Source organism: Desmodus rotundus, chromosome 1, assembly GCF_022682495.2.
Source record: "Desmodus rotundus isolate HL8 chromosome 1, HLdesRot8A.1, whole genome shotgun sequence".
NCBI classification, from domain to species: domain Eukaryota; kingdom Metazoa; phylum Chordata; class Mammalia; order Chiroptera; family Phyllostomidae; genus Desmodus; species Desmodus rotundus.
In genome coordinates, this window is record NC_071387.1 from 68,160,262 (window position 1) to 68,174,540 (window position 14,279).

Below are 14,279 nucleotides of genomic sequence, written 5' to 3' on the forward strand. Positions count from 1 at the left end.
CTGCTGCTGTTTGTGGTCATCTTCTCAGGCTGTCTGGAAAGGGAAGAGCAATTGCAAACACCTCTTCTAAATTTAATCTGCACATTATTAGAAAATACTTTAGTGACCTGTTTTCAAACATTTACTCCTAATTTTCCATTTTTGTGTACTTACTTCTAACCATGTATTTTTCAAGTTTATTTTACCTTGTATTTGTAGTCACTAAGGTGTATTTTGATATTAACATTCCATGATTCCAATGAGCAAAATTTTGCTTTTGTTACAAAATGGATTGTGGCTAATCTGAGTATAGAAAGTAATATTTCCATATGGGACAATTCTACTCAGCTATCTCCTGAATTTTAATTTTCACTGGTTAGTAAGCTAAAGCTTTAATAATTGGTTTTCTCAAAATAGATTTTTTAAATCAATTTTTCTAGATCTAAGGACTTAAAGCTTAAAAAATTCTTCCTGAAAGAGAATGGAGTATATTTCAGGTACCCTTACCACCAGGAATATTTGGTTACAGTTCAAACTTAGATTTAATACTGAAAAAACAAAAGTGAGATGATCCCTCTTCTTGTGCAGACGTTGCAGTTATGCTGCTTACCAGGTGTGTGGTGCCCATGGGTAGTGAGCTCCTTTTTGGCTTGTAGAATTGTCCTTACTTGGGAGGTTATACAGGGGAAGTGGTGAGTGCCAACATCTCTGCTTGGGAGGAGCCCTAGGAAGTGTCTGGGCTTTATGTTTTTCTGTTTGCTCCTCTGCCTTTGGGAGTGAGTGGGGTGAAAGAATTTGGGCCAGGAAGCAGTTGCTTCTTTTATTCTATTTGGCATAGATGTCCTGTCAGGGAATTTGGCAAAAGGTGACTCATTCTTTGACCTTGTTTTGAATACCCCGGTGTTGATATATTTTCCCACATTCTAGAGAAAAAATATATTGTAATGCCAAATGTAAAAGTGTAAAAAGTGGAAAAAGATGACCTGTGGGCATAGTGAGTGGAAGTTCAGTCTTTTAAAACTTTACTGGCAGAGATGAAATAACACAGGCTTTGGAGTTAGGTAGGCCTGACTTTAAATTCTAGCTCTGCTACTTTCTATTGAGTGATTTTGGCCAAGTTATTCAACTTCTTTAGTTTCAGTTTCCTCATTCATAAGATATGATAGTTCAATGTTCCTTATAGCATATATGGAAGTTATTGAAAGCATTGGTAGAAAAAAATGTATCAGGGAACAAATGATATAAATATTTTACTAATAATAGAGGAAAGATTCTGTGTGGGTCAAAAAATAGGACTGGATTTTCTAGCCTTCATCTTTCTCACCAGGTGAAGTTAGGTTTGCTCTGCTGGTAGCAAAGAAGAGTCATGGAGTATAAGCTAATTAACAATTGATGCATTTTTGGAGCATTTAAAATTTTATACGGTCCTTTGTGTATCACTTTCACTATGTCAGCCCTATTCTCAGGCTATCAGATTATTTTCCTAATATTTCTGTTAAAATTGGATTACCTTGATTCCAACTTTATTTAATTCTCATTTAAGGTAGATTAGCTATAAAATTATGGGTTTTTCTGTGCAAGATATATTTTTCTAATGCACTCTAAAAACAAATGCTTTAAGAGTTTCACCTATAGTCTATGTACTACCTATAATAATCATAGGTACCTCCTGTGCTACCTTACTGTGCTTCAGGAAACCCTGATACACATTCTCTTCCTTAGTCCTCATAATAGTTACATGACATAAACAGAAAAGGCATAATCACCCCCATTTTCAAGATGAGAAAATCAGGTTCATGGATAAAGTCTCATAGCCAGTAAATTTCCAGAATTGGGCCTGTTACTCATGCTTTCTCTGTATCAACCCAATGTTCCTATTGTACTACTAATTCTTCTAAGGAATGCAAACCTAAAATTAAAAGGAAGGTTTTATCTATTTAGAACTGTTTTGGGATTTTGTGGTAATTTGAATAGAGATCAGATAGGAAAAAAAAAGAAAGCGAGAGTAGATTGCTCTGTTGTGGTAGCAGCCTCTGAAATAGCGCCTGATCATCTCAGCCTGCTAGCATTCATGCTGGGTAATCCCTCTCCTTGAGTAACTCCTGTCTAACCAAGAGTATAGCAACTTAGAGAAGGTGTCACTTCTGTGATTAGTTTACAAAAGAGTGTGACTTCTGTCTTGCTAGAAGACTCCCCCCCTCTCTTGCCGATTTTGATGAAGCAAGCTGCCATAGGAGAGTCCTGCCCAAAGAGAGAGGACCTGCGGGTGGCCCTCAGGCAAAACCAGCAAGGAGCGTTTCAACATCCCTAAGGAAAATGAATCCTGCCAACAATCACGTGTTGGCTTGAAGGCAAATCCTTCTTTGGATGAGACCCCAGCCTTGATAGATGCCTTGACTGAAGGCTTGTGAGAAACTTTGAAGCAGAGGACCCAGGTAGGCCATCCCAGAACCCTGAATCACAAGTGTTTTATAATACTGTTTGTCTTCTTTTTGGTGTTGGGGCAGTGGTTTAATCTGTTATTCAGCAATAGTGCACAAGAAGTCCGCAGTAGTCATTTCCAGAAATGACTGAGTGGAGGTGGAATCCAGTGAATGCTGTGCATGGGCCCCAGTGCTTGCCGTTCTAACGGACTATGAAATCTAACACTTCTGCCTTATCGTCCCATTCTTTCCTCCCTTCTCTCCCTTGTTCCCTCCTTTTCTTCTTCCTTTCTACTATGTCCTGTACTTTTAACTAATAGAATGGGTGGAAACTTAAAAAGTAATAGCAACACAAAAGAAAACTTGTTACCATTTATACCTTTCCACAATGCTCTGCTCCAGCTTCACATGTAGGTCCTGTGCATACGTAGGAGGTACTTAACAAAGGTCTGGCTGTTGGAATTATTGAATCATCATGGAGTAGTTTTATTGCTGTCCCTTCCAATTGGTTTTCATTTTTCTGCTTATTGGAGTGTCTTTGTTCTTTTATGGGTTTTGTGTACTCACGTTCTCTCTTTTCTTCTGTAGGCAATTTACAGTACTGATCTATCAGTACTGTTCCTCACTTCAATGTGAATATGATTTTTCCTGAAAGTTCTCACTTTACAGAATTAAAAACTTTGAGCATGAGGAAATAGCATTCAGCTTGACATTGTCTTACTGACTTCCCCTCGTTTTTCCATCTACCACACTATACCTGAAAGATTTTCCCTTTTGAGCAGTGTTTACCTCTATTTCACATGCACAAGTAGCTGAGAGGAACTAGGCAAGGACCATTGCATGTGAGTCCATGTGTACAAAACCTTGAAGATAACCTGAAGCTAGCCCTTGATAAATGAGGGAGGGGTGGGTTATGTGAAGGGATAGAATGAGTAGTGTGTGAGGTTAATATATGGACAAATCTGAGTCACAAATTTCTCACTATATGCAAGCAAAATTTAATAATAGCGCTCCTAAGTGCACACAAACACACATGTAAATGAGTCACACTACAAAACCTTTTAACAAGTACTGGCAAGTCAGATGGCAGACTCACCCAGAAACCTGTCTCTTCAGTAAAAACTTCTTAATTAGCAAGGATGTCCATAAATCACAACCTATAATAACAATTATATGAAACTGGTACAAGACTTGATTAGAAAGTTAAAAGTGAGTTTTCTCAGATGAAAATTCTTTTTCTCTATGGCATGCAGCCAGCAGGTTGTCATCTATACTTGAACCATGAGATGATACTTGGTGCAACAATTAACATCTCCTTAACTTGGTCTAAGAGGGGACCAGGGTGATACAGTTCATTTGTCTTGTAAGAACAATACTAGTGTTTGCTGTACATTGAGAAACTATGTGTTGGATACTCTCTTAGGTACCAAATGTACTATCTCAGTTCATCTTTTTGTACACTTAGGCAACATTTTACTTGTATAAAAAGGCTTCAACTGGTTTACTGAGTTCTCTAAGTTTTCATAAGTAATAAGTGACCAAATCAGGATTTGAACCCAAGTCTACTTGACTCCCCAAAGTGCTTCTTCTGTCAAAGGTATAGCCTTGATAAAGGACATGAAATTAATGAATATATGGAAGCTGGTAAACAGGATAAACTGTGGCCTTAAAGCACATCTTTTTCAATACGTGGTAAAATGGATAAAAGAAGGCTTTACTCTGTTGCTACCTCTTTAACCTTGAACAATTCAGCCAATTTTGCTGGATTCTTGTTTGTTTGCTTGATTGTTTGGTTTTTGATAAATGAAAACATCTGAACTGGTTATTACCTGATGTGCCTTCCATATTCAAATTTTATTATTCCAGTCTATAAAGTCCTCCATTCAGGCTTCGATCAGTCTCACCAGCCTAAACTGCATAGACACTGAGACTTGGCATGCTCTTCCACCAGAGTCCAGCATGGCAGGCAGTTAGAGTCTGAAAATGGACTGGAAGTTCCGTGAAGCTGTAGCACTACTTTTTCATTGTGTGCCTCCCTCTCTTTCTCTCTTAGGTGCCTGGTTTGCTGACATGTTCTGTGAGAACTTGAGGTGAGGATAAACTGGTGGTAGAACTGGGAAGGACCTGAAAGAATTAGTCAAAAAAATTCAGATTCCTTTTTTTAAAAAAAGATTTTATCTATTTATTTTTAGAGAGAGGGGAAGGGAAGGAAAATAGAGGGAGAGAAACATCAATGTGTGGTTGCCTCTCACATGTCCCCCTACTGGGCACCTGGGCCACAACCCAGGCATGTGCCCTGACTGGGAATTGAACTGGCAACTTTTTGGTTTGCAGGCCAGCACTCAATCCACTGAGCTACACCAGCCAGGGAAAATTTCAGATTCTTGTTTTCTAACACACAAATATTTTTACCCCAACTGAAATTTTTAAGGAGTAGAAGAAAGCTCTGCGCACAGACAGCGTATCTTAGGGTAGCTGTTAACAGAAATTGCTTGGCCGTGAACTCCTATTTCTCAGAATTTCATAATTCTCTGAAAGTATTTGTTTGACTCCACCTGTTAAAACTTTTAATGGCATACTACAGTGCAGAGGTTGGCAAACATTTTCTCTAAAGGGCCAGATAGTAAATCATTTAGTTTTTGTAGGCAGTAGGGTTTCTGCCACAATTACTCAACTCTGCTGTAGCACCAAAGCAGCCACAGATAATACATGGATGAAAAGGATGCCTGTGCCCCAGTACAACTTTACAAAAACAGGCAGTGGGACAGATTTGACACGATTGCCGTAGTTGGCTGACTCTTGGTATAAGGGAGAGAGTTTATTTGGAAGTGATTATGACTCTTTTACTGTAATTAGGTATTTTGGGGAAAGATATTTGATTTATATTTGATGTAATTTGTCTGTAAAATGGGGATAACAAAACCTTCACAAGACTGTTATGGAGATTAGTCTATGTAGCTAAATATACCAAACTGGTAACTAGTAGGTGCTTAATAAATGATAACCATAATTATCATGATTACAGTATTATTATTTTAATTTCCCTTAGTTTATATTTTTGGTTGTTTCAGTCTAACTAATGTATTTACAGTAAACCAGTAAGTGCTGTTGAAGGTGGCTGGAACTGTGCTTTGAGGGTTCATCGTCAAAGATTCTTGTACTGGAATTAGAAAGTTGCTTTAGAGAGTGTTGGTGCTTATTTCATACTTACTGAACTAATAACATTCTCTCTTGGTTCTAGTTTCTCTACTTTAAGTCCTTTCAAATGAATTATGTAGATATAGGTACATGTGTTTGCTTTACTTTATTTTCCCTATTGGGTATCATGCATCTGTTGATTGGCATTAAAAACAGCTCTCACCAAACCCATGGCAACAAGCTTCTGTTGACTTGAATTCAGACCAGCTCTGGTGGAAGAGCCTGGGTGTGTCCAGCTTTGGCTGTGGCACTGAGAGGGGGTGGATGCACCTGTTTTACTTGTGTAACATTAGCCCAAGGTAGTGGTTGCTTCTTTGTGTATTTGCCTTTGTCTTCTTTATGGAAAGCTGATTTGAGCTGCTGGGCTGAACCCCATATCCTGTGCAAACTATATTGGCTTTCTTTCTGTGGCAGACTGCCTCATATCTAGAGGTGAATTTGGCTCATACAAGTGAGACTGGCTTTTCTTTTCCTAGAAGGAGAGAAGGCTATCGTCATATCTAAGGGTCCTGAGTCATTACAGACATGACCTTTCTCAAAGAGAGTTGTTTTACTAAAGGAGAAAATTGTATACCAATCATTAAAAACAGAAACCACGGAATGGGGCCTGAATTTTTGACTTATAAACATTAACAGACATTTAACAGACAACTTGCAACTTCTGCTATTGGAAGGGTTGGACAGTAGTTTTCTCCTCTCTTTCCTTGAACCACTTTCATTTCCTTTTCTCTCTCCTTTCTTATAAAGAAGAGTAAATACAAATGATAACAGATCTGCTTTGGGCTGATATGGAGGCAAGATATAATAATAGAAGTTGGATTGAAATTACAGTGTGCATGGGCTAATTAATTGAAAGCTTTAAACATGAAGATAAAGCTTGTGAAAGTGGCTACAGAGAAAGGGTCTAAAACAACAGTAATATATAGGGACAATATTAAAAATCTTTACATACTGTACTTCAACACAATACTCGAAGACAAAATATTTTTTAAAGGTAACATAACTAATTCAAATACCAAAAAAGTTTCATAAAAAGTTCACTTTAAATCATTATAATTCTGATATTATAACAGTGGTAAGAATACAGCATATTTCATACTTTATTTACATATTTGTGCCATTTTCTGCCTCTTTTTAACCTTTAGAAAAAGGGTATTTAAGTTGCATCAAATCACAGGGCTAGTTTGTAGCCTAAAATGTTTCCTCCTGGCTGTTTCCTTTCATTTCTATACATATGGAGATATTTGTATTGTAGTGCTACCTCAATCTTTTAAATTAATATATGACATATTCTATAATTTATTTACACTTCCACATTAATGAATATTTAGCTTGATTCTTAGTTTACCTAGAAAGGTTTATAGTTGCTCATGATGAAATTAGGAATCAGAAGTTAATTTAGTGGAGGTTTTCTTTTATAACTCCTCTGGCTCCTTGCATACCTTTGAGAATGAGTATTTATTTATTTATTTATGTGGTGTTTAAAAATTTTTTTGTCTTCATCTGAGGATATTTTTTCATTGCTTTTAGAGAGAGAGGAAGGGAGAGAGAGAAGAATCTATGTGAGAGATGCACTGATCTGTTGCCTCCTGTAAGTGCTGGACTGAGGATTGAACCAGCAACCCAGGTACGTGCCCTGACCAGGAATTGAACCTACCACCTTTCAGTTACAGGACAGTGCTCCTACCAACTGAGCCACACCATCCAGGGTAAGAATGACTTTTTAAAATAAGCCCAAATGCCTTTGGGAAGGTATTATAGGAGTTTATATCTCCTCAGGTCTCCTATGATTTAGCTGCATCAGAGAACCAGTAGTGTAGGTTTAATTTGAAACCCAGCAAAAATTAATACCATAGTTGGATTCTGGTCAAACAAGTTGTTATTAACCCAGCTATGGAATAGGATTTAAAGGTGACTCTTGCTAATGTCAACAAACCAATTTGGCCCAAGCTCATTTCTTTCTCTTTTTTTGATTACTCTCATATAGTTGTTTGCGTACATGTCTGACTTCCTTGATCTTCTGAGGGTAGGGACCATGCCTTATTCATCTTTGTGTTTATTCAAGGCTTCTCCCACAGGGCCATGCCCACAGTGGTTACCCAAGAAATGTGTGTTAAGAGAAATAATTTTATATAAGCTAGAAATTCTCTTTCAGATTCCTGTATTTGAACAACTGGCTTTCAGCATTTTGGGTGGGATACAGAACAAGTATGGGTTTTTGGTACATACGATACTTTCATGTAGAATTTAAGAGTTGCCATGCTCAGTTCAGAATCCTCTGCGGTTTTCCAGTATTCTCACTCCTATCACTCGCCGTGTCTCAACGTGAGGGAGGTGACGCTCATCCTGGCATGTTCTGGCAGGACAGAACTCTTCGCCTGGTTTGCCTAGTCATATTGGCTTCTAGTTTGAACAAGAATTGTTTACACACATTTAATTTTAGCTCTTGGGCTGTAACATGTCATTGTTCTTTTTGCTCATCTCCTCCTTTTGCTTTTGAAAATAGGATAGGCATCTTTAATTCTTGCTGGTCCTGTTCCTTGTGCTTTTAGATGGGATTTAGCCTTGCCCTTCAGCTTTCATGGCACTCCAAGATATTTTCCCAGCCACATTTCCTGTATAAGAAAATATAAACTATGTTACCACAAAGGGAAGTGGAGATTGGGGGACATTATTTAAATTATTTAGGGAACTCATAACGTGGTTTGAAGGAAAGTTAAAGCAAGGTATTAGATTGATTTATTATATTTGATTGTTCTTCTATATTCAACTTATAGAATAATGCATTAACCTTTTATTCAATTTTACCTGTTGCTGTCACAGTGAACCTGTAGAAAAAAAAATAGATTTGGGGCTTAGTTTTTTAAAAAATTCACGGTTAGTAGAATTATTTTTATATCTTCCCATATTTAGGGGAAAATTAATACCCTAGGAAATAATATTGAACTTTGGCTAAAAAAATATTTTCCTTAGAGTAGGCCATGAAAATCGAAAGTACTCAAAGCAGGCTTGAACAAGTGCTTTGTAAACTCTCTGGCACAGTTCTATTTCTTTATAGTACTTACACAATTGTAGTTCTTAATGATTTTCTATAAACTTGTTTTGATTAAAAAGCTAAAGATATAAAAATAAAGAGATAACTTTGGGAGAAAATACACTTATGGTTGCTTACTTCCATACTATGACAGACAAAATTATGAATTTTTTTAATACAATTTTCACACGTCAATTGTAGAGGAAATAGGAAATGCAATAAACTGTAGGAGGTATGAGTTCGCCACCTAGAGGAGAGATGTGAAATTCAATACTTCTCTAAACACTTCAGTAGAATTCATTCATTCATTCACTCATTCATTAAATTATTTACTCATTAAAATAATTAAGTATCTACTAGAATTAACTATTGTGCCAGTGCAGATTTAATAATCTAATCAACAAGAATGGTTCAAAGAAACCACAAAGTGTATGTTACTTCAATTACACAGCTGCCTCTCTTAAAAAAAAATTTTTTTTGAGACTATAAATTAAATATTTGGGCAATTCTAAAAATCAATATTTGGATTGTATATTACTTTTAGCTCTTGGTTTATAATAAAGCTTCGTCCCTTTACAGTGTAGATATTAGGCCTTCTTTATGTAAGTTAGAAAAGGGAGTTTCAGAGAAGCTGAATAACAAGTTCAAGGTGTACAGCTATTTCATTATAATGCCTGTGTTTGAACCCAGGCCAGTCCGACTCCAGAGCAACACCTCCTGACTCAATTTTAGCTCAGTCCAGATGCTGGTAAATAACCAGATTGCCGCTGAGGGTATGGGTCATGTTTATGGGTTGAAGAGATTATGGCTGGCCTTACACCGTCAATAAAGCAGGCTGGGAGAAGCTTTAATGAAGCCACAAAACTAGATAGAGTACACAGATGGTAGAATTGTTCATATTTATGGATTTCTTGTACTCTGAGGAATGAACTCCTAAATATGCCTGACAGGTAAGAGTAGACAGAAGGCTGGTGACAGTGGTGTGCTCAAGTGTCTCCTTTGTAGCTGGGTAACTAACATCACTGACAACCACATCTCATGTGAGACAGAGCCACACAAATTAATGTTAGAGAAAATTCTCTTGCAGTCTGACTAGACAGGGCTAGTATTAACATGCCAACTATGTAGATGAGGAAACTGACATACTGAAGATGTATCCTGAATTTCAAGGCCATGTGATAAACCTTGGTGCTAGACGTGATCCCTAGGTTTTCTGATTTCAAACCAGCATTCTTTCTGTCATTCCTCCCTGCCAATAGAATCAGCTTTGCTTTCTCTAACTTTTCTTAGTCACTCCTGTGGCTTCACTAAATAGTTCTGTGCCAAGACAGAAATTCCCATGAGAACAAATATATCAGAGAGGCTGATGGTACTAAGAGATAAAATAGAGATAAGGAGAAGACATGTTGCAAAGTTGTGTCCACCAATGCAAGAGGAAAAGGACATATTGGGAGTAAAGAAAGCAAAGTCAAGTCAATGAGCCATTTCTGAGGTGGTGAGGAGAACAAATGTTGTATGTGTTCATGAATCTCTTTGATAGGTGTGATCCCGAGGACTTGTATATAGGCGACCCAAAGTGTAATGCACTATGGAAACTCTCTAGCTGTTGGGATTCTACTGTGAACCGTTTTTCAAAGTGAAGAAGACTCTGATCAGCCTCTACTTTGTTGATGGAAAGGACTTTGCCCAGTCATACCCAGAAAGCTTGAGAATACCATCTACACAAGTATAACCCTGAGACAATTTTAGTTTACCAGGAAAATTTGCTTAAGAGGAACAGTAAGATCTGTTCAGTTCTACTACATGGACATATGATGATGCACATGGTTACCTTCTATTGTAAATTTGGAAAAAAAAAACCCCAAAACCAAACACCTCACTGTATTCTATTGCTGAGGGATGCAGAAGAACATTTTATTTGGCTTTGAACTACTTTAGTTGAAATCTGACTGAGAAAGACAGCATTGGAGACTGTATCTTATTTATTTTGTACCTTTGTCTGCACCTAACATAAGTTTTTTGAGATCATTATTCAATAATTTTAAATTAGTTTAGTAAAGACATTTGCAGATGCTTTACATTAAAACATTGAATCAATTTGACTTACATTTCCCTCTAGTTGAAAAGAAAACTTATGCACTCCAAAGCAACGTTTTCCTTTTGAAAAAAAAAAAAATCGAAAATCACCCAGAGACAATTGGGAGTGTTCCAGATCCTTGTGATTTTATTTATGTGAGGGTAAAGTTCAAATTTCTCAACATATTATAGTCTTAGTATAACTGGCCAAATTCCATGGTGGATAATTAGACCTAGTTTACCAGGGCAGGTTTGGCTGGAGAGAGCAGTCACAGTGTGCTTCTGGGAATCTGTCAGCCAGGTTGTTGTGTTGGACATGAGTGGTCGGCCTCACCTTACTTGCTGACTGGACTAGCCCGGCAGGTTCTATGGGTGAGATCACTGCTTGGCTCTCTCATTCTGCACCTGGTAGGTAGAAGAAGCCACGAAATGAATGGCCTGACTTTGGGTCTCAGAAGTTCTCTTTCTTATTTCCTCTCCCAAACCCCTTCTTGAGAGAAATCTCTAGGATCTGAAGTATTCATTTATACATTTATAATTCCTTCATTTATTCATTCAATAAATATTTACCAATTACCTATAATGTGTCAGGCACTGACCCAGGCTCTAGAAATATAATAGTGAATCATACATTTCCTGCTTTCAAAGACCTATAGATGAATAACTAAGATACTCAATGAAAAATGTTACAATTCACAGAGCTCAGCAATTGAAATTTTTATTGTTTCTGTCTTTAAAATACAGAAAGTGTACAACTGTTCTTTGGAAAGGTATGGCACAAAAATGTACTTACAGATTTCAATATATAAAATTAATGAATGCAGGAAGACTGGTTCTTCTGTTTCACGGTGGATGGAGAGGAAAGCCCACCCTCCCTGGCTCCACCTTGCCCAACAGCCACGACTGCAGTGCTGCTGGGAGCACCACTCTCCAGGGTCTCAAGCCACACTGACTTTGAGTGTCTTAAGGATCTTGTCTCACAAGTACTCAAACCCAGTGTTAAGATAAAAAAAAATTGACCTTAATATTAATGTTGGTCTTATCATGCTAAATAAAGCAAACATATCACTGAACTCAAAAAGCCACATTCAACAAATGTCTCTAACTCAAAAAAATCATATAAGAATGACTATGCTTAAAATCTCCTAATCAGTTCCATAATACATATGATTGGTAATATGTTGCCTTGCTTATGAAATGTACATGTGCTTTGAACATCTATGTGCAATAGAGTTTTATGACATTCCTATTAACAGGCCGTTGGTGTAATACTGTTATTATAACACTTTATACAGAAATTATAATTCCATCTGTTTCTGTTAATGTTTAGTTCCTCTCAACACCTTCTCTGAACTGTAAGGTGCTATCAGGTTTATACTTTATATGATTAGGAAGCTTAGGTTATCTGTGGTATAATATCAACATTGATTATTCAACAAAAATTCTGTGAATATTATATGTGCTTGGACTTTTCCAATGTTGTGAAGGGTGATTGACTGAAAGTTTCCTCATATGCATTAGTAATTTGAAAGTTTTTATTTATTTATTTACTTACTAATTTATAGGGAGAGGGCAAGGGAGGGAGGAAGAGAGGGAGAAAAACACTGATGTGTAAGAGAAATACCGATTGGTTGCCTCCTGCACATCCCCACCTGGGATCCTGGCCCGCAACCTAGACATGCCCTGACTGGGAATTGAACCAGCGACCTTTTGGTTTGCAGGCCAGCACTCAATCCACTGAGCCTTACCAACCAGAACTGCATTTTAAGCATTGCTAAAGATTGCCTTATATTCGTACGTGTTTCACTATAGTAAGAAATTATAGGCATTTAATAAAATAAGGTATGAATTATAGTTTAAAGCTTTTCCATACTCACAGCCTTTATAAGATTTTTTTTTCCTTTCAAGTACTATCTGAATAAGGGGAATGTTCTGATTGAAGACACGGAGATACATGCAGAGACACACACTTGTGCACACACTGTTTCGTTTATCTTCAAATCTATGCAGCATTCAGTTGTTGAGTATATATTAATATACTGACCTTGATGAAGACTGAATTTTTCCTGAAGGAACTTATAATCTAGTAGGTGAGAGACTTGCCCCTTTCAAAATGCGACACTGCTTCCCCACTCCTTAGGTTGTGAAAGCAGTTGTTTGTGCTTTCAATTGTTCATGTGCCATCTTCGTAATTTTGCTATCTTTACATATCACTTGTACTACTGTGCTTCTGTAAATATATTGCTATTTTTAACTTAAATTTGTTTAATAATAACATCTGGTAAATCACTAGGTTGATGTGCTTGTCATAGGCTTTTCAAAATACTTTAATATAGGTACATCACTTCTAAATTAAATATTTTTTCCCTGTACAAGTCCCCAAATCTTCTCAATTTCTCTCATGACTTCACGTATCACCATACTTTGGGAAGATTTACATGTAGGACCCACCTTTGAGAGTGAGGAATGGCAGAAAAAAATAAAGTGCATAATAATGATAATAATCTTAGCAATGCTAGGAAGAGCTATTGTTTATTGAAGGCTTTACATGTGTGATTTATCTTATTTAATCATCACAACTTTCACAGGCATGCGTGTCACACAGATATGAGGCAAAAAGGCAGGAAAGAGGGAACGGCATAGGGCAACTGTAACATGTTATAATGTGTTAGTATTTATTCTTTGTTTTCGATAACAGATTTTACACCTGATTATTTTATGAAGATTAGTGTGTGATGGTGACAGATTAAACACATTTTAATACAATATATTTGCTGTTAGTCAAAGGATGTTAGTGTCAATCACATCCATGCTAGGAATGCCAGATCAAGCAAAAGAAATCACATTAAAACTTTTTTTCAAGCTAATGATTTTCTGCTTCCTCAGTTGCTAATCAGTGAGAATATCTTTGTCCTGTTGAACTGAGGCATTTGTTCAAAAGCCTGTGCATTTTCTGGCACAAGTACTTAACTTACTAAAGGCAAAAATCTTCCAGTTCTGTGCTAAAAAAAGGTGAAATAAATTTTTATTTTTTAAGTATATTTTATTGATTATGCTATTACAGTTTTCCTAACTTTCCCCCTTTATCCCCCCTCCACCCCACACTCGCCAACCCTCCAGCATTACCCCCTCACCTTAGTTCATGTCCATGGGTTGTACATATAAGTTCTTTGGTTTCTTTGTTTTCTATACCATTCTTAACCTCTCCCCATCTATTTTGTGCCTACCAATTATGCTTCTTATTCCCTGTACCTTTCCCCCTCTGTTCTTCCCCTCTCCCTCCTCACTGAAAACCCTCCATGTGATGTCCATTTCTCTGGTTTTGTTTCTGTTCTAGCTGTTTGCTTAGTTTTTGTTTTTTTTAGGTTCAGTTGTTGACAGTTGTGAGATTGTCATTTTACTGTTCATAGCTTTTGATTTTCAATTTCTTAGATAAGTCCCCTTTACATTTCATATAATAATGGCTTGGTGATGAACTCCTTGAACTTGACCTTATCTGCCCTTCCATTCTAAATGAGAGCTTTGCTGGATAGAGTAATCTTGGATATAGGTCCTTCATGACTTCAAAA

General features: G+C 37.0%; 1 long non-coding RNA gene across 1 annotated transcript in view; it reads left to right on the top strand.

Annotated features, from left to right (window-relative positions):
• Positions 1-4,463: 4,463 nt before the first annotated feature.
• The window catches only part of LOC139440959 (uncharacterized), a 113,628-nt gene continuing 103,812 nt past the window's right edge, over positions 4,464-14,279 (top strand). Inside the window, exons 1-2 of the long non-coding RNA XR_011651284.1 lie at positions 4,464-4,492; positions 7,131-7,227. This is a non-coding gene — a long non-coding RNA (uncharacterized lncRNA). The remainder of the gene's footprint in view (positions 4,493-7,130; positions 7,228-14,279) is intronic.